Source organism: Sciurus vulgaris, assembly GCF_902686455.1.
Source record: "Sciurus vulgaris genome assembly, chromosome: 2".
Lineage (NCBI taxonomy): Eukaryota > Metazoa > Chordata > Mammalia > Rodentia > Sciuridae > Sciurus > Sciurus vulgaris.
This window is the reverse complement of record NC_136462.1, coordinates 55,925,922-55,931,591: the sequence shown is the minus strand read 5'-3', so window position 1 is coordinate 55,931,591 and position 5,670 is coordinate 55,925,922. Positions and strand designations below refer to the sequence as shown.

The window sequence follows — 5,670 nt, the reverse complement described above, 5'->3', positions numbered from 1 at the left end:
AATTTTAGAGGAGGAAAAGTTTATTTGGTGCTGATGGTTTTAGAGGTCTTAGTTCATAGATGGTCAGTTCCATTGCTTTCTGCTCTAGGTGAAACAGAAGATCATGGCAGAAGGGCATGGTGGAGGACAGCAGCTCAGGACAGGACTATGGGAAAGCAGAGAGAGATGCTCCGCCCGCCAGGGACAAAATATAAGCCCAAAGGCACATCCCAGTGACTTACTTTCTCAAGCCGCACCCTATCTGCCTACAGTTACCAGCCAGTTACTCTCTATCACCAGATCAATGTATTGTTTAGGTTAAAACTCTTATAACCCAATCGTTTCACCTCTAAAGTTTCTTGCATTGTCTCACATGTGAGATTTTGGAGGAGACTTCACATGTCTTCCTTGCCCTTTCAGTGGAGCTAACCCTTGAGAGGGATCTTACTCTAATTTAGCTTTATCCACCTCTGAGGGATATTTGGATGACTAATGTTTATTTTGTAATTTAGTGCTTTATTAAGCCTCTTGGAAGAGTATACAACTCTGTTGATAGTAGACTGATAATGCATTATATAGAAGTATCTACCTTTCGAGAAGTAAACCAAAAATTTATTAACCTTCTGAAATGCAAGCTTAAAATGAGGAAACCTTTTGGATTTAACTAGTGATACCACTGGTAATTGGTGATGAGTTCTGTTTCCTCAAATGTTGAAATTTGAACATTAGAGAAGCATGCTGAAGCAAGCATATGAAGCAGGTTTAATTTAAAGGTAGTAACACAGACAGCCGGAAAGGGGCCGGGCAGAGCGGCCATGGAGGGTCAACACTGGCTGCCACTGGAGGCCAATCCTGAGGTCACCAACCAGTTTCTCAATTAGGTCTACATCCTAACTGGCAATATGTTGATTTATGCAGAAAGGATCCTGAACTCCTTACATGGTACCAAGACCAGTCTGTGCAGTGTTACTTCTCTTTCCTATTACAGAAAAGTATGAAGTATTCGAACAGAAGAGGAGGAAAAAATAAAATATCAGGGACAGGATGTTACATCATCAGTATATTTCATGAAGCAAACAATTAGCAATGCCTGTGGAACAATTGGACTTATCCATGCTTTGCAAACAATAAAGACAAGATGCACTTTGAATCTGGATCAACCTTGAAAAAATTCCTGGAAGAGTCTGTATCAATGAACCCTGAAGAACGAGCCAGATACCTTGAGAACTATGATGCTATTCTAGTTACTCAGGAGACCAGTGCCCATGAAGGTCAGACCGAGGCACCAAGTATAGATGAAAAAGTAGATATTCATTTTATTGCATTAGTTCATATAGTTGGGCATCTCTATGAATTAGATGGGTGGAAACCATTTACAATTAACCATGGGAAAACTAGTGTTGAAACTTTATTAGAGGATGCCATAGAAGTTTGCAAGAAGTTTATGGAACATGACCCTGAAGAATTAAGATTTAATGCAATTGCTCTTTCTGCAGCATATCTTGTTGATGATGGAAATACCAAATGCTGTATTACTTGCAAAAAAAGTTAAACTTCCACTGCCATATACTAACTCAGAAATTTTGATATTTTCATTAACTTGACTGATTAAACTTTATGTGAATTTAAAAATAAATAAATAAATAAAGGTAGTAACACAGAAGATCTCCTGGGAGGGAGAAGGGGGCCATGGCTGGTGTTCTGGCATCCCAAGAAGTGAGCGCACCCTACCCTTTTTATAGATTAGAGTCTCCTTTGTTCTTTTGCTCTCTCTCCACCCTTATCTTTCTCCTTTCTGCCTAGGAAGTGCCTAGGAGGTGCCATGAGGTGGAAAAAAGGTGAGAAGAAGATTGGCAGGGGGAAGGGGCCAAATGGAGTGATTCAGGCAGGTGGGCCCAGGGGGCATTCACTAGCAATTCCCTGTCTGCAGCCTTTTGGGTGGGGTGACCTTGGTGATCAGAAGGGCTCTGGAGACACTGACATTCCAATATTCTGGTGTGGTCTCCAACTCCCCAGACTCAGATGGCCTCTATTTCTCCATTCGATCCAATCACCTATAATTTTGGCTTCATTAGTTTTGGGTTTATTTTTGGCTTCAAAGTGCATAATATTTCACATCAACTTTCCAAGTTCACAAAATAATAGTGGTAAACTGTTTACGGCAATGGAAGCTGGAAAATATGCAACCAACGTGAGAAATTGGATTGTCTCAAGGAAATTATTTCAAGAAGAGAGCTAAATATGGAATATGAGGATGCTCCTCAACTTATGATGGGATTATAACCTGATAAATCCATTGTAAGTTAAAACTATCAGAGATTGAAAATGCAGGTATACTGTAGAGTATTGGTTGTGTTATCCTCATGACTGTGTGGCTGACAAGGAGCTGCAGCTCACTCACTGCCTCTGTTCAGCAGCATGACGTGTATTGTGCCACATAGCTCTAGCCCAGGAAAAGACCCAAATCTAAAATTTGAGGTATGGTTTCTACTAAATATGTATTACTTCCATGCCATCAGAAAGTTAAAAAATAATCATAAGTTGAACCATAGTAAGTTGGAGATAGTTTATACTATAACAGGGATGAAAAGTGGAAAAAGATCTTTGGATATGGCTTTAGAAAATATTTATTTTATATATTTCCAATCTCTAGTCCTTTCATCTTGCTTGAAATCACCAAAATATAAATAGCTACCAATGCTAGCATTACAAGCTCAGTCAAAACTTGAGGATCTTTAAAATGAAAGGCTACTAAAGCATATGATTTGTAAAGACTTTTTGAATTGTCACTGAAATAAATAACAGTTTAGTCTAATGGTATCATGTGATTCTCTGTTCTGTCTAAAGGCTTATTTAGCTTGTTTCAGTAATTGGGTGATTAGAACAATGTTTGTGATCTCCTTTCATTGTTTGGTATTATCTACTGCCACATAACAAATTACCAAAAATTTATTGATTTAAACCAACATACTTTATAACTTTCTGTTTCAGCTCCAGTGGGAAGAAAGACTGAAAATTGTCATTCCAATCTGTAAAATAAGAAAAATTGGATGAGATAAAAATCAGCCTTCTTACTGTGGTATATATATACAATGGAATATTACTCAGCCATAAAGAATGATAAAATTATGGCATTTGCAGGCAAATGGATGAAATTGGAGAATATCCTGCTAAGTGAGATAAGCCAATCTCAAAAAGCCAAAGGACGAATGGTATCGCTAATAAGTGGAGGATGACACATAATGGGGGGGGAGGGAAGGGTTAGAGTTAGGGTTAGGGAGGGGGGCAAGTATGGAGGAAGGAAGTACTGTATAGAGGGTAAAGAAGGGTGGGAGGGGCGGGGGGAAGGGAAAAATAACAATGAATCAAACAACATTACTCTATGTAAATTTATGATTACACAAATGGTATGCCTTTACGCCATGTACAAACAGAGAAACAACATGTATCCCATTTGTTTACAATAAAAAAAAAAAAAATCAGCCTTTTTTTCTCTGTCAAAAAAATTGAATTAACATGGCAAATTGCCACTTGAAAATTTGGAGCCGCAGGTGTATCTAGAAGGTTACCTTAAATAGAAGACACTGTAGCCATAAATGGCTAGGGACTTTTAAGTGGTAATTTTTGATGAACTGCTAGAGGTTGAATGTGGACTAGCATGTGAGTGAGAACTTCTGGCTTTCGAAGAATGCCTTAATTTCATAGGTTTTTACCTCCAGGAAGCCCATCAGATTCTCATGGTAAGATATAAACAAGAGTCCCAAGGCTTTGGTGAAGACAGAGAAGTAAGTATTCAGTAAAATGAGGTCAGAGTTTTTCTCTCTACTGAGGCCTTATTTCCAGCATGGAAACTTTGCCAGAGCTGTGTCCTGAATGGTGGAGGAAGGGCCTTCCTCTCACTACAGCCTGCACCCCTTACAGGAGGGGCAGCTATAATATGAAATACCTGTGAAGATCTCTGGCAGGGACACAGGCCCACAAAAACATAGATTTGATTGAAAGATAGTAGAATACACCCCTCTTCACATCTTGCCAAGGTCATACCAATAGGGCTCCAGTGGGGATTGTATCTGAGTTAAGAGACTGAGACTGTAACCAAGGAGGAGTATTTAGGGAAACCCCAAATCCACAGGGGAGACAAGAAAGAAAAACATTAGCTCTGGCCCTGAAGTCTATAGCAAACATTGAAAAAAGCCCAACTGCTAGCTAGCCTAACATAAATCCTCACCTTAGAAACCTTTACCTCAGTTCCTAATGACCTGTGTAACATGCCTGGCTTTCAACAAGAGATCAAAAGGCATCTGAAAGGAGAGAAAAAAATCAGAGTCAGAAACACAAAGCAAGTGTCAGAATCAGACTCGGATGTGACAGATAGGAGAATTAACAGGAAATATAAAAATCTGTGATTACTACGTTAAGGGATATAATAAAAGAGTAGAAAAATGCAAGGGTGATGCAAATTCTATGAAAGGATCAAAAGGAAATATTAGAAATTACATACACACATAAAACAAATGAAGAATGCCTTTGATGAGTTTATTAGAAGATTTAACATAGCCAAGAAGGAAACAAATCAGTGAGCTTAATGATAAGTCTGTACAAAATGTTTGAACTAAATGTAAAAATAAAAATAAAATAAAAATAAATTTCAAATGAAATCTTAAAAAATAAAATTTAAAAAGAGTCTGGTAGAGAACCTCTGAGTTCAATTCCCTGAAACACAGACATAAACCCATAAATAGATGAAAAAGAAGAAAGAAAAAAAAGCAGATGTGGAGCTATGAGAAAACTTTGAAAGTGTAACGTATACATAATTAGTATGCCATACAGAGAAGAAAGGAAGGGACAAAGGAAATATTGGAAAGAATAATATCTGACAAATTTCCAAAATTGATGAGGTACCAGGAAGTTCAGTGCAAACCAAAAAGAATGCATACTAAAAACTAACCAACAAAAGACAAAAAACAAAAGTCATACCTAGACATATAATAAAACACTACAACAAACCAAAGACAGGGAGAAGATATTGAAATCAGGCAAAGGAAAAAAATTACAATAGAGAAACACAGATAAGAATTACATTGACCTGTTTTTCACAAACTGTACAAGTGAGGGATGAGTACAGTCAAGTATTTTAGTTGAAAGAAAAAATTTTACTAATGGAGATTTTTGTAGCCCTTGAAATTATCCTTCAAAATTGAAGAAATAAGACTTTCAAGCAGAAACTAAGGGAATGCATCTCTACCAGACCTGCCCTGCAAGAGTTATTGAAAGATATTCTTTAGAGACTAGTAATGATGTATCTGAAATGAGGATCTGCAAAAAGAAAGAGCACCAAAAAGGAAATAAGTGCAGATAAAGTAAATTGTATCTTATTCTTAGTCTAGAAGAGAATTGTTTGCTGAAGTAATAGTAGTAAAAGTACATTGGGTGATTACTGCATATGGATAAGTGAAATGAATGATGGGAATATCATAAGGGATGGGAGGGAGAAAATGGGACATTCTGTATTAGGCACTTACAGTATACATGGTACAGAATAGTCTTATTTGAAAGTAGATTTATGTTAGGGAAGTCACAAAGGTAATTTTTAAAGAATTACAAAGATAAGGTAAGAGGGAGAGAGAGACCAACCTCAGTTCTTTAACAAGTTAATTGCTCCATAGGACAGCTCAGCACATAGCAGCCTAC

At 37.4% G+C, this 5,670-nt stretch overlaps 1 pseudogene across 1 annotated transcript; it reads left to right on the top strand.

The window, feature by feature from the left end:
* The first annotated feature begins 776 nt into the window (after positions 1–776).
* On the top strand, positions 777–1,593 carry LOC306653527 (ubiquitin carboxyl-terminal hydrolase isozyme L3-like; annotated as a pseudogene). The gene has a single exon. The product of its transcript is annotated as a ubiquitin carboxyl-terminal hydrolase isozyme L3-like (transcript).
* Positions 1,594–5,670: the final 4,077 nt, after the last annotated feature.